The 15250-nt window shown below is 46.7% G+C and overlaps 1 long non-coding RNA gene across 1 annotated transcript in view; it reads left to right on the forward strand.

Annotated features, from left to right (window-relative positions):
* The window catches only part of LOC144486508 (uncharacterized), a 57972-nt gene extending 44507 nt beyond the window's left edge, over positions 1 to 13465 (forward strand). The window contains exon 3 of the long non-coding RNA XR_013496277.1: positions 11811 to 13465. This is a non-coding gene — a long non-coding RNA (uncharacterized LOC144486508). The remainder of the gene's footprint in view (positions 1 to 11810) is intronic.
* The last annotated feature ends 1785 nt before the right edge of the window (positions 13466 to 15250 follow it).

Consider the following 15250-nt stretch of genomic DNA (forward strand, 5'->3'; position numbering starts at 1 on the left):
CCGTTCCATATTGTGATTGTTTGCAGTATTGGGACAGTGAGATGACCCGATCCAACACAAGAACACTTTGCAATATCTCCCAGTAACAGTGAGTCTGTGTGTCAGCGTTAACCAAGCGGGGTGACATTCCCGGAGGTGCTGACATCTCACGCAGAGTGAAAACCAGAATTCAATTGGTGGGGATTGCCTTGTTAAATTCAGCTGGGGATTTATTGAGGGAATTTGTGAAAATGCATGTGGAGATCTTATACAATCTAATTGAAAAACATTTCGAAATCCGTTTCTCCAACTGACTGTACAGAACAGAAGAGGTACATTTATAGAGATCTCAAGGTGAATAACATTAGTTCCAGTCACTGAACACTAGCAGTAACTTTTTAATGCATATCATTTTATACATGTTTCACATGCAGTGAATACATTTATTTTAATTCCGGTCTCTGAGCAGTCAGATATTGATACAGATAATTCTGATATTTAGCACCATGCTCCCACACTGCCACCTCTGCTTGACCTGAAATAGATGCTCTGTTCCGCAATTATTTAAACCCAAGTGTATTCGTGGAGGAACAAACTTACATTCTGCATTCAAACTTTATGTTGTTGAGATCAGCCCAGGATCAGAATGATTGAAGGAGCTGAAGGTTTTTGAGACAGTTTGTGTGACGCTGCTGCTGTGTTGCCTTTATTCGTTTTGTAACGTGGGGGTCGCAGGGAATCAGTAGCGACAATAAGAGTGAGGTCAGTGATGTATCTGTTTGTCAGTTGGTAATAAGAATGAAGTTGGTGATACACCTGGAAGGTAAAGACAGTAGGGATGAGGTTAGCCATGCACCTGGATGTGTATTGACACTCAGAGCAATTCAGTAATGTATCTGTGCAGGTTGTGAAAGGAGAGTGCGGTCACTGCTGTTCCTAAATACCTGGTTCCAATAAGAATCAGGTTCTTTCTGCATCTGCAGGGACAGGTGTAGCATCGGGGAAACACAAGATAAAACTCCATCTGCAATTTCCCCAGCAAACACACCCAGGGCAAGGACAGCGGGCGGATGTTTGAGTTGTGTGGAGTGGGGGGCTGTGTGTGGAGTGAAAGTTTATTATGGAAGTGAGGGGGAGAGTGATGAGTTGAGAGGCGGTGTATTGAGATGAGGGGGAGTTTGTTGAGGTGAGGGGGAAAGTTAAAATGAGATGGCGGGAGCTGAGGCGAGACAGAGTGCTGAGATGAGAAGAGAGCTGATATGAGAGAGGGAGAATGTTGATGTGAGACAGAGTGTAGGTTGGCCCCGCGCTCTCCCCAAATTCGGATAATCCCACCAGAGGTAATTGGATCTTGACACGGTTTGTGCCCATCTGCTCCGACTCCCATGTGGTGTGGGACGGGAAATTCATATCTTGGGGATCTTGAGGTGAGGAGCGTCGAGATGAGATGAGTAGTGTTGTGGTGCGTGGGGTAATGTAGAGGTGAGCGGGAGGATTGATGTGAGGGGGGAACATGTTAAGGTGAGAGGGGGAGAGTTGTGTTGATTGGGGGAGTGTTGAATTGAGAGCGCGTGTTCTGGTGAGAGGAATTGATGTTAACCCTCTATGGGACAATGTAAATGTGAGAGAGAGAACTTAGAAGCGAGACGGCTAGTGTTGAGGAGAAAGGGTGTAATGTCTTTGTGATAGAGATTGTGTAGAGAGGGGAAGGGGAGTATTGAGGTGAGCGGGGGTGTGTTGAGGTGAGGGGGTGTGTTGACGTGACAGGATAGTGTTGGTGAGAGAGAGAGAGAGTGTTGGGGTAATGGGGAGTGCTGAGTTGAGAGTGAGAATGTTAATGTTGTCATGTGAGTGGACCTTTAAGCAATTTTGTTTAAATCGTGCAGCTTCCATGGAGGTGTAGATAAGCTGTGGGCAGTCAGGTGGTGGTTTTCTTTTGGTCTTTTAGTTTTGTTTTGGGAAGCAGTTTAGCAGCAAGCTCAGAAGCAATCTCTCTCCCTCTCCCTGTCCTTCTCTTTTGAAAAGGCTGTGTTTTGTGGAACAGACTCGACTGCAACTTCTGCTGAGTTTCTCAAGGGATTTTGAGCATTCAGCCCAGGAGGCTGGACACGTGTAATAATTCGGCATTAACCTCTGTTGTATTGTGGTGATTTGGAGGGTTTTGTGGATTGGATGTTGGCTTTGGTTGGAACACACTAGAGATATTTCCTTCAGAGTTGTACATTATCGAGGTTGTTGTGTTTCTTGTTTGTAATTGTTAAATGTTCTTGCTAATTGTCTTACTATACATGTCAACAATATTCTCAATTAAACTTTGTATTGAATAAGAGTTCTTCCTGGGTCAGGTCACTCCCACCTGAAGTGAAACCTCCCATGCTCCTTCTAGCCAGATTCAAGGTAAAGAGTTACAGGTCACTCGAGCTTCATGGAACAACTGGGAGTATCCAACCTGACTGAGAACAACTGGGGGCTCCGGGATTGAAACCTGTATTTCTTGATTGATTTGGGATTTTTGAACTCAAAGACAGTGAGCGGTGAGCAGATTTGTGTTTCCTTTTCAGGTGTTGTATTCCAGTTTAAATAGGGAGTGTGGTTTGGATTAATGTCTCTTTCAGAGGCTCAGAAGTTTCTGCGGGTGGAGGAAGTCACGCAAGTTACCTGACAGATAGTGACGAAAGCAAAGCTTTTGGAATTGGAAACACATTCCAGTTGACATTGCCTGACAGAGTACAGAAAGGAGAGATAATTGTGGCAATAGCACAACATTTGGAATTGTCAGAAGCTCAGTCAGAACCGTTGGAAATTCAGTTACAAATGAAACTGACTCAATATAAAAAATAATTAAAACTATTTGAATTACAGGGAAAAGAAAAGGAAAGGGAGGAACAGCAAGCAAAATAATTGAATCAATCTGAATTACAGGCAAAAGGGAAAAAGGAGGCAAGGGAAAAATAGAGAGACTTTGAACATTGGAAACTGGCCTTCAAATGTAAACATCGTGTCTGATTGGCGGAGGTAAAGGGTAAAGTACAGTCTGAGGGTAGGGATGAGGATAGTGAGAGAATGAGGGGCAGAAAATACATCAGGAGATAGAAAAGGCAATGTTACAATAATTATGGGGGACTTCAATATGTCGGTTTCTAAGATTCTAAGGTGGACTGGGAAAATCAGGTAGGTCGTGGATCCCAAGAAAAGGAATTTGTGGAATGTCTAAGAGATGGTTTTTGGAGCAGCTTGTGACAGAGCCTACTACGAAACAGGCAATTCTGGATTTGGCGATGTGTAATGAGACAGACTTGATTAGGGAACTTAAGGTGAAGGAACCCTTAGGGAGGAGTGACCACAATATGATAGAATTTACCCTGCAGTTTGAGAGGAAGAACCTGGAATCAGATGAAAAGATATTTGAATTAAATAAAGATAACTACAAGGACATGAAGGTGGAGCTGGCCAGAGTTGATTGGAAAGGGAGCCGAGCAGGGAAGACAGTGGAACAGCAATGGCAGGAGTTCTTGTGAGTTATTTGGGAGGCACAACAGGAATTCATCCCAAGGAGGAGGAAACATGCCACAGGGAGGACGAGGAATCCATGGCGGACGGGGAAGCCAAGGACAGCAAAAACACAAAAGGGAAAGCATCCTTAGTGGCAAGGATTAGTGGGAAGGCAGAAGATTGGGAAGCTTTTGAAAGCAAGGAGAGGACAACTTAAAAAAGCAATAAGAGGGGAGAAGATGAAATATGAGTGTAAGCGAGCTTGTATTATAAAAGAGGAGAGGAGGAGGTTTTCCAATATAAGTTAAGAGAGAGGCAAAAATACCCATTGGATCACTGAAAAATGAGGCTGGAGAAGGAATAATAGGAAACAAAGAAATGACAGAGGAACTGAATAGTTTGCATCAGTCTTCACGGTTGAAGACACCAGTGGGATGCCAGAGCTCCAGGAGAGTCGGGGGACACAGGTGAGTGTAGTGGCCATTACTCAGGAGAAGGTTCTGGGGAAACTGAAAGGTCTGTGGGTGGATAAATCACCTGGACCGGATGGAGTACACCCCAGGTTTCATAAAGACATAGCTGAGGAAATTGTGGTGGCATTGGTGGTGATCTTTCTTTGATAAGGCGCAGCATCGGAGACTGTTATAGAACATAGAACATAGAAAGCCACAGCACAAACAGGCCCTTCGGCCCACAAGTTGCGCCGATCACATCCCCACCTCTAGGCCTATCTATAGCCCTCAATCCCATTAAATCCCATGTACTCATCCAGAAGTCTCTTAAAAGACCCCAACGAGTTTGCCTCCACCACCACCGACGTCAGCCGATTCCACTCACCCACCACCCTCTGAGTGAAAAACTTACCCCTGACATCCCCCCTGTACCTACCCCCCAGCACCTTAAACCTGTGTCCTCTCGTAGCAACCATTTCAGCCCTTGGAAATAGCCTCTGAGAGTCCACCCTATCCAGACCCCTCAACATCTTGTAAACCTCTATCAGGTCACCTCTCATCCTTCGTCTCTCCAGGGAGAAGAGACCAAGCTCCCTCAACCTATCCTCATAAGGCATGCCCCCCAATCCAGGCAACATCCTTGTAAATCTCCTCTGCACCCTTTCAATGGCTTCAACATCTTTCCTGTAATGAGGTGACCAGAACTGCGCGCAGTACTCCAAGTGGGGTCTAACCAGGGTCCTATAAAGCTGCAGCATTATCTCCCGACTCCTAAACTCAATCCCTCGATTAATGAAGGCTAGTACGCCATACGCCTTCTTGACCGCATCCTCCACCTGCGAGGCCGATTTAAGAGTCCTATGGACCCGGACCCCAAGGTCCTTCTGATCCTCTACACTGCTAAGAATGGTACCCTTCATTTTATACTGCTGCTCCATCCCATTGGATCTGCCAAAATGGATCACTACACACTTATCCGGGTTGAAGTCCATCTGCCACTTCTCCGCCCAGTCTTGCATTCTATCTATGTCTCGCTGCAACTTCTGACATCCCTCCAAACTATCCACAACACCACCTACCTTGGTGTCGTCAGCAAACTTACCAACCCATCCCTCCACTTCCTCATCCAGGTCATTTATGAAAATGACAAACAGCAAGGGTCCCAGAACAGATCCCTGGGGCACTCCACTGGTCACTGACCTCCATGCAGAGAAAGACCCCTCCACAGCCACTCTCTGCCTTCTGCAGGCAAGCCAGTTCTGGATCCACAAGGCAACAGCCCCTTGGATCCCATGCCCTCTCACTTTCTCAAGAAGTCTTGCATGGGGGACCTTATCGAACGCTTTGCTGAAGTCCATATAGACCACATCCACCGCTCTTCCTTCGTCATATAAGTTAAGTGCCAATGGTGTTGAGGGTAAGATCCTGGCATGGATAGAGGATTGGCTGACTGGCAGAAGGCAGAGAGTGGGGATGAAGGGATCTTCTTTCAGGATAGCAGCCGGTGACAAGTGGCGCGCCTCAGGGGTCGGTGCTGGGACCACAAATTTTCACAATACACATTAATAATTTGGAAAAACGAAATGAAGGCACTGTTGCTAAGTTTGGTGATGATACAATGATATGCAGAGGGACAGGGAGTATTGCGGAAGTGGGAGGGGGAGGAGGAGGGCTGCAGAAGGACTTGGACAGGTTAGGACAGTGGATAAAGAGGGGGCAGATGGAATACAATGAGGAAAAGTGTGAGGTTATGCTCTTTGGAAGGAGGAATGGAGGCATAGACTATTTTCTAAATGGGGATATGCTGAGAAAATCAGATGCACAAAGGAATTTGGGAGGCCTTGTTCAAGATTCTCTAAAGGTTAACCTGCAGGTTGAATCGGCAGTTAGGAAGGCAAGTCGAATGCTGGCAATCATGTCGAGAGGCCCCGCACCAGGTTCAGACCCACCCAGGTTCAGACAGAGACGCTGTTCAGATTCACACAAGGTTCGGACTCGGATCATGTTCAGATTCACACCGTGTACAGACTCACCTCAGCTTCACAATCATAGAAACATTGAAATATAGGAACAGCAGGAGCAGGCCATTCGGCCCTTCGACCCAGCTCCGACATTCAGTTTGATCATGGATCATCATCAACTTCAATATCCTGACCATCCCTTGTTCCCATATCCCGTGATCACTTTAGCCCCAAGAGCGATACATAATTTCTTCCTGAAATCACGAAAGGTTTTGGCCTCAGCTACTTTCTGTGGTAGCGAAGTCCATAGATCATCAGAGTGGAGAAATTTCTCCTCACCTCTGTTCTAAAAGGTTGATGCTTATCCTCAAACCATGAACCCTAGTCCTCAACTCCCTAATCATCAGGAACATTCTTTCTGAATCTACCCTGTCTAAACATGGTCCAATAATATATGTTTCACTCGAATGAACTGCAATGAATAAAGCCCTAACCGACTGAGTCTCTCTTCATATCACAGACTTGCCATCCCAGGAATCAGCCTGGTAAACATTCGCTGTACTCCCTCTATAGCGAGGATATCCTTCCTCAGATAAGGACACCAAAACTGCACACAGTACTCGAAGTGTGGCCTCAGCAATGCCCTGTACAACTGCAGTGACACATCTCTCTTCCTGTACTCCAATCTTATCCCTATAAAGGGCAGCATTACAGTTGTCTTCTTTACTGCCTGTTGTACATGCGCGCTTACTTTCACTTCCTGATGCATACGGACACCAAGGCCTCTCTCAATTTACACCCATTCAAATAATAATCTGTCTTCCTATTATTGATGCTAAAGTGGATAACCTCACATTTACCCACATTTTACTGCAACTGCTTTGCACATGCCCACACATTGAGCCTGTTCAAATCACACTGAAGCATGTCTGCATGTTTCTCACAGCTCACCCTCACACACCTTTTATCATCTGCAAATTTGGAGATGATACATTTATTTCCATTTTCAGAATAATTAATATATAATGTGAGCAGTTGGGGTCCGTGCACAGATTCCTGCAGAACCCCACTAGACACTGACTGCTAATCAGAAAAAGGCCCATTTATTGCCAACTCTTTGCTTTCTATCTGCGAACCAGCTTTCTATCCGTCTCAAAACATTGCCTGTAATCCCATGTGCTTTCACTTTACATGGCAGTCTGCGATGTGAGACCTTGTCGAAAGCCTTCTGAAAGTCTCAATAAACACATCTGCTCACGTCACTTTCTGAACTGTAATGTCTGGGGGACACCTACCCGCCCTGGACCTGGCCGTAAGGGACCGGGCAGTAAGGGACACAAGACACAGCAATACCTCTCCACCCACTTCCCTAAACTCCCACACTTACCCCAGCTCTCAGTGCTTCACTCTCTGCAGCTTGCACTCTGTGGAGCTCCCTGAGTGGGCACATTTCACAGGCCTCAGTTCGGTAGTTTATATTTGCCCGTGTCCAACACATGAACCTGATTGAAGTCACTGCACCCCCTCCCCCTCTAGGTCTGAGTAACCGCCGAGGGCTGACCACCTTGGAAGCATTTTTTGGAGTTTCAATGCTGGGTCCGGTTCCTGCTGCTCAGCCTCGGAAGTGAGTGGGGTTCAGCAGACCGGAGCTCGCCTCTTCCACCATGAGCGTGTGGCCCGAGTTCCCTTTATCGGGTGACAATGTGATCGAGAGGCTAAACCCACTGTGTCCATTTCAGACTCCGAGGTTCCCACTGGCGGAGATGGGGAACAGGAGCCGGAGAGCCTGGAATTCTTTCCAAAGTTCCCGGTCTGCTGGGAATTGATTTTTCCTGCACGGCTTGGGGCTTCATGGCTTGCAGATGATTGAAGCATTCCCATAGGATGGTATCTCCCAAGCGGACTTGATAGGAAACTGGCCCTGTTCCAGACTCGACCGTGCCTCATAACCACGTGGATCCATTGCCATGATTCTTTAGCAATAACCTATCACCTGCCTTTCGGTGCCTCTCCCGGCTGGTGGGAACGGCACTGGGTGTCAGCTCCCGCCCTCAGAAGGTCAGACTTAACACTGGGTGGAGTGAACTTCCTATGACCAACTCTGCTGGGGCTATTCCAGTTATTGAAGAGGGGAGGTCGGGGGGAGGTTGGAGGGTGTCATTCTGTAATTGAAGATGAAATCTGGATGGTTTGGTGTCCAAAGAGACTGAGGGATGGAATTTTGAACCTGCTTTTACTGTTTGGGCCGCTCTTTCTGCCAGGCCGTTGGATGATGGGTAATATGACACTGCCCTAACGTGTCAAATTCTGTCCAACTTCATCGAATGCACAAATTCCTGACTGATGAAGGTTGGTCCATTTTCAGAAACAAACACCTGCGGGATCCCGGGTGTCATGAAAGAGGTGTGAAGTTTCTCCACTCTTGTCCTTGTGTTTGAGTAACTCACCCTGTGTACGGCCATCCATTTTGAATCAGCATCTACCATTACCAGGAACATAGACCCCATGAACGGACCGGCACTCTCCGTGTGCAGCCACGTCTACGGATGTCCTGGACATTCCCAAGTGTGAAGAGTAGTAATTGGTGGTACTTCTGCCCTTGTTGATATTGCCAACACTGACCCACGGGCAAATATTCGTAGCCATACCTGGCCACCAGACATGGCAACTTGGAGGATCTTCAGTTTGCCACTCCTTTGTGGCCATGGTAATGTTCACCATGGGATGGTGACCCTGGCTCAGGATGACACTCTTGAACCCCAAAGGCGTGTGCCATCTTCCACAGTCAGCTGCTCTCTGCCATTCCAATATGGGTGAATTCAGACTGTAACGGCCTTGTGGATTCCCCCATCAGCACTCGCTGCTTCAATTCATTCAGGAATGGGGAATCTTACGTCCACAGCCGAATATTATTGGCTGCCACTGGGAGAGTTTTGAGAAAGTTCATGATTACCGTCTCTTCCATTGGGAATATGACAAGTGTCTGTTAATCGTAGCCAACTCAAGGCACCTACCTGAACGACTCGGCCTCCTGGAAGGTGTTCCAATCAATAATGGTAGGCGGACAGAAATAAAGCCCACAGCTGGATATGGGCCAATATTATGGGCCGCACCGTCATGCAGGTCCTTCTGGAATTTCTTTGCCCAAACTATCACCGTAGACGAGGTGTCACAGTGGTTAGCGCTGCTGCCTCATAACGCCAGAGACCTGGGTTCAATTCCTGGCTTGGGTCATTGTCTGTGCGGAGTCTGCACATTCTCTCTGTATCTGCGTGGGTTTACTCTGGTTTCTCTGGTTTCCTCCCACTGTCTGAAAGACGTGCTGGTTAGGTACAGTCCATGCTAAATTCTCCCTCAGGGTTACCCGGACAGGCACCAGTGTGTGGCGACTAGGCGATTTTCACATTAACTTCATTGCAGTGTTAATGTAAGCCTACATTTGACACTTTATAAATATTAAACTTCCTCTGAGTATGAATTGTTGAATGTCGCTGGGAAACCTCATCTAGCTGTCAGTATAAGTGCACGTGAATAAGTTCATAATTGGAAACAAGAATCCTCCTGCCAGCTTTGAAGCTAAGTCCTCGATCAGAGGGATTGGGAATTTATCCAGCTGTGAGAAACAGTTTACCGTTTGTTTAAAATTTCCCAGTACAAAGTATTTGTATTCACTCTTGGGACTTGGGTGTCACTGGCCGGCCAGCATTTATTGCCCATCCCTAGTTGCCCATGTTCAGAGGACAATTAAGTGTCAACCATTTTGAGTCACATTTAGTCCTGACCACATAGGGACGACAGATTTCCTTCCCTGGGACATTGGTGAACCAGATGGGTTTTTCCAAAAATCGACAATGCTTTTATGGTCACCAGCTGATTCTGAATTCCAGATATATTTATTCAAATTCCACCATCTGCTGTGACGGGATTCGAACCCGGGTGCACAGAACTTTAGCTGAGTTTCTGTATTAATAGTGTAGTGATAAAACCACCAGTCCATCACATCCACACCCAGAGTGTACACACCCTGAATTCCGGTAACCGAGACACACCATATTATATACGTCTGCAGGGCTCCCGGATTGGACAGCATTAACTGTCTCAAACAGGGAGCTGATATTCCAATAACTCTACCTGATGGTTATCGATAAAGTCATTAAGTATGTCTCTCTCTCTGTCTCTTTCTGTCTTTCTGTGCATCCCTCTCTGTATATCTCTCTCTCTCTCCGCCTGTTTCTCTGTGTCTCTTACTGTCTCTCTGCATCTCCCTCATTCACCTTCTCTCTACACTCTTCCTCTGTGTCTCCTCCCCCCTCAGTCTCACTCTCCATGTCCCTCTCCTTCTCTGTCCCCCTTTTCTTATTTCTCTGTCTTTCTCTCTCTCGACCTCGCTCTGTCTTTTGCTCTTGCTCTGTCCATTGTACTCATTCAGTCTCACTGTTTCAAATTCACTGACGCTCTCTGTCTCTGTTTCTCTCTGCCTCCCTTTCTGTCTCCCTTTCCGTTTTAGTCTCCCTCTCTCGTTACATCCTTCCATCTATATCCCTTTCTCATTCCCTGTCCATCTCCCTCCCCATTTCCCCCAATCTCTATCCCTGTTTTTCTCGCTCTGGGAGAGTCCCTATCTGTCTCTGTTCTTTCTCTCTCTCTCTCTCTCGCTCTCTCTGTTGCTCTCCGTGTATCTGTTAGAAACTCTTTCAAACTGTGTCACGCTCCATGTATTTGTACCCTTCCCTCTCTCTGTCAACCTCTGTCTCTCTATCACTCCCAGTTTTGCTCTCACTGCGCTCTCTCTCTCTTTATCTGTCACTCTCTCTGTCTCTGTGAGGCTGTTTGTTATTTATATTTGAAAGTCCAAAACGAAGATTCAGGGGTCTTCTAGCTGTAGTTTCCTCTCAGGGTCTAATGAGTTGAAGAATTGCAGTAAGGGGAGCTTTCAGCAGATTGATTAGCTGCTGCCTGAAGTGAGTCTGTGTCACAGCATAAATGGCAGTGTTTGTACAACAACTTGTGAGTTGCAACATGAAACCAAATTCCATAACATAGTAATCTAACCATACCGACTGATAGCCCAAATCATACATCCGACGCCATATTGAAAAAACCATTAATGTCGACCATAAGAGGATGAAATTGGCTGAGATAACAAACAGTAAAATGATGGATTTCCTGCGACTCTCCATCTCTGGGTCTCTGGGATTCTCCCCACTGCTGTGAGCCCGGAGTCTCCTGCGGGCTCTGCTGCTCATTAAAATGTGTCTGACGGTGAAAACGTTGAGCAGCAGAATCAGGACGAACGGGACAGTCGGGGTTAGAATGTTGTGGAGGAACTCGATTGTTCCCCAGACCGGAGATTCCACAACATCCATTGTGACATCACAAAACCAGGGGTCGTTCAGCAGCCAATATCTATTTAATAACATAAAATACCAGAAGATGTTCTTTAAACAGCTCAGCACCGTCACTGTTCCCAGAACCACAGCCGCCGATTTCTCACTGCAATATTTACTCTTCAGCTTGGGGCAGCAAATGGCCACAAATCGATCAAAGGTGAAAGTGACGGTGAACCAGACAGAACAGTCAGTGGCTGCATAAAGCAGGACGGCGTGGATGTTACACACGGGGACCGACAGCAGGAAATCAAACTGTTCCCGATAAAGAATGGGAATGTGTCTGAATATCAGGTCGAGGATAACGACCAGCAGATCCCCCGCTGACATGGCCACCAGGTAACGAGTCACACATTTGGACAGACCACAGTTTCTGCTCGTCAGTGTCACAATTGTGATTATGTTCACTGTCAGGAAGGGAAATAAAGAATAAAATTAGACAGGATTCAGGGAAAGAAGTTACCATTTGGACTGAGGATGGGTTAAAATAAAAAAGAATGTATACACATAAAATGACTTAAATCTTTTTTTTAAACCAGCACGTCTTTTGCAGTGTGAGAGGAAAGTGGAGCATCCGGAGGAAACCCACACAGACACGGGGAGAAGGTCCAAACTCCACACAGACAGTGACCCAAGCCTGGAATTGAACCCAGCTCCCTGACGCTGTGAATCAGCAGTGCTAACTACTGTGTCACCGTGCAGTCCATGGTAGCAACACACTGGTATACATTTGGGAGAGAGCTTTCCGGAGAGTCCACAACATTGACCCTCACTCAGCTCCAAGGGTGAGGGAGTAAACCCTGACAGAAAATCCAGACTGGAATCCTGTAGATGGTAATCTGTCGTCTCTCAGACAGTTTACTGACAACCCCTGCAACAGAGCTGGGACCAAAGAGGGCTGGTTTGACCCTTGCCTCTGGACAATACTAACAATTGGCAGAGGGAGATCCTGATGCCTTGACAGCACAGAATCTCTATTATATTTACACAGAACTGTACCCTGGAGAGGAGATCACAGCATTGTGGCCACTGTTAGCACAACACAGGAAAAAATAGTAATCTCACACTCGATTGGCACAGAACACAACTTCCAGTGTTTCTTTCAAGAGTGGGAGAAAGTTTCAGGGTTCAGCGAATCGCTATCGTCCATAATGCTCAGTGCGATTACTGCTGTCCCACGTTGGTCTACTGGACCAGTGCAGCTGCAGTCGTCTCTCGGCAGGAAGGTTGCCAATCTATGCACCAGGTAAAACTCAAACAAAGGCCAGTACCAAAGGAAAAGCCAAGCAGGCTGCCTTAATGCCTATCGTCCGGTGACTCTGATGTCCAATATTATGAAATGCATCAAAAGGTTAGTCATGGCATGAATCAGTTCCGGCTTCCCAGATTGCCTGGATCCACGACAGTTCACCGACATCCACAACAGGTCCACAATGCCATCTCCCGGGCCCGACAGTGAACCCTGGAACACAGACTCGTGTTTATCAACTACAGCTCAGCCTGCAACACCATTAGTCCTACGAAACTCATGTCCAAAGTTCGTGGCGCTGGGCTTGGCTCCTGCCTCTGCAATTGGATCCTCAACTTCCTAATCCATAGAGAGCAAAATTAAGGACAATCAACAACATCTCCTTCACAATCATCCTGAACAGCGGTGCCCCGTAAGGCTGCGTCCTCAGCCCCTTACTATACTCCTTATACACTGGTGACTGTGTGGCCAAATTCCCCTGCAACTCGGTTCCCAAGTTTGCTGATGACACCTGCAGTGGGTCGGAGGAAGAGACAGAGAATCTGGTGAACTGGGGCGACAACAATAATCTCTTCCTCAATGTCAACAAAGCAAATCGACTTCTGGAAGCCTAGTGGAGTACATGCCCCGATCTACATCAATGGGATGAAGTTGAAATAGTCGAGAGCTTCACGTTTTAGGGTCCACATCACGAAAAACCTTTCCTGGTTCCTCCATGACGTCCCTATAATTAAAAAAGTCTCCGAACGCCTCTATTTTCTCAGAGGTTTAGGGACATTTGGCATGTCAGCTGCGACTCTCATCAACTTTTACAGATGCACCATAAATAACATTCTAGCTTGGTATGGCTCCTGCTCTGTCCAAGACTGCGAGAAACTTCAAAGCTTGGTGAATGCAGACCAGTCCATCACTCAAACCAACCTCCCACTCATTAACTCTGTCTCAACCTCCCGTTGCCTCACAAAAGCAACCAGCCTAATTCAGGAATAGCGCACCACGGACATAAACTCTTCTCACTTGTTCCATCAGAGAAGAAGATAGAAAATGTGTGAGGTCATGGACCAACCGACTCATAGAATCATAGAATCACTACAGTGCAGAAGGGGGGCCATTTGACCCATCGAGTCTACACCGACAACAATCCCACCCAGGCCCTATCACCAAAGTCCCACATATGTACCCTTCTAATCCCCCAAACATACATATCCCAGGACGCTCATGGGCAGTTAACATGGCCAATCAACCCAACCTGCACATTTTGGACTGTGGGTGAAAACCGCAGCATCCAGAGCAAACCCATGCCGACACGGGTAGAATGTGCAAATTCCACACAGACAGTGATCCAAGCCAGGAATCGAACTCAGGTTCCTGTGAGACAGCAGCGCTAACCATTGTGCCACCATTCTGCCGACTCAGGAACAGCTTCTCTGCTGCCATCAGACGTTTGAATGGACCCACATTGCATTAAGATGATCTTTTACTACATCCGAGCTATGACTGCAACATTACATTCTGCACTCTCTCCTTCTCTATGTACAGTATGCTTTGTCTGTATGGCACTCAAGCAACAACACTTTTCACTGTATATCCAATGTTATGAAATGCATCAAAAGGTTAGTCATGGCATGAATCAATTCCGGCCTCCCAGATTGCCTGGATACACTACAGTTCACCTACCTCCCCAACAGGTCCACAGACACCATCTCCCTGGCCCAACACTGAACTCTGTAACACTGTAACCCTGAACATAGAGAAGGAGAGAGTGCAGAATGTAATGTTGGACTCAGAGCGAGGGTGTAGAATAAGATCATCTGAATGCGATGTGGGCCCATTAAAACGTCAGATGGCAGCAGAGAAGAAGCTGTTCTTGAGTCGGCAGCATGGTGGCACAATGGTTAGCACTGCTGTCTCACAGGGACCTGAGTTCGATTCCCGGCTTGGATCACATATTTATTATATGTGAAAATAATAAACCAAATCAATTCAAATCAAATCAGTCTTTTGCATCTCAAGCTGAAACATCAGCACGATGTGCCCTGACCTTACCAATGAACTTATGCAGGTTGATGATGTACACGGGACGGCTGTGACCGAGACTGAATTTACAAGGCTGAATGTGGACATTGGGGAGCTGCGAGAAACTGGACTTGCTCACAGTGGATTCTTTCCAGAGGAACACCACACGTTCTTGTAATAGGAGAAATCCCAACAGGCGAGATGTGAGAATGGAACAAAGTTTAAAAAAGAAGCTTCACTGGTGCTGATGGAATCCCAGGAATTGAAATGGGATCCCTGATGCTGTGAGGCAGCAGTGCTAACCACTGTGCCATACTGCCATCCTGCAAGGTGCCCTGGAGATACCCAAGATCACGGCCAGGACACCACCATCACCATATCCGTAATAGGGAAATGATTGGAAAACAATCTGAGGGACACTCTTTCTGTTTCTGTCTTGGCAGAATTAGCAACATGAGTGGATATTTCAAGACTGGATTCACACAATACAGACAGAACGCTGGTGAGCTCAGTACACGTGGTACCTGAATGTTACAATAAGATAGAATCTGTATTCAGACAACTGTCACCCCACAGGGTCCAAACTTCTCAAGCCCATGCTTGTTCTCTTCGGAGCGAGGCGAGCTGTGCCCAGCTTCTAATTTTATCTTTTACTCTTGTTCTGTGCCTCTAAAACTTCATTCTAACTCTTTAAAACTCTCTAACAACGCCTTA

The sequence above is a fragment of the Mustelus asterias genome, unplaced genomic scaffold (genome assembly GCF_964213995.1).
Source record: "Mustelus asterias unplaced genomic scaffold, sMusAst1.hap1.1 HAP1_SCAFFOLD_375, whole genome shotgun sequence".
Lineage (NCBI taxonomy): Eukaryota > Metazoa > Chordata > Chondrichthyes > Carcharhiniformes > Triakidae > Mustelus > Mustelus asterias.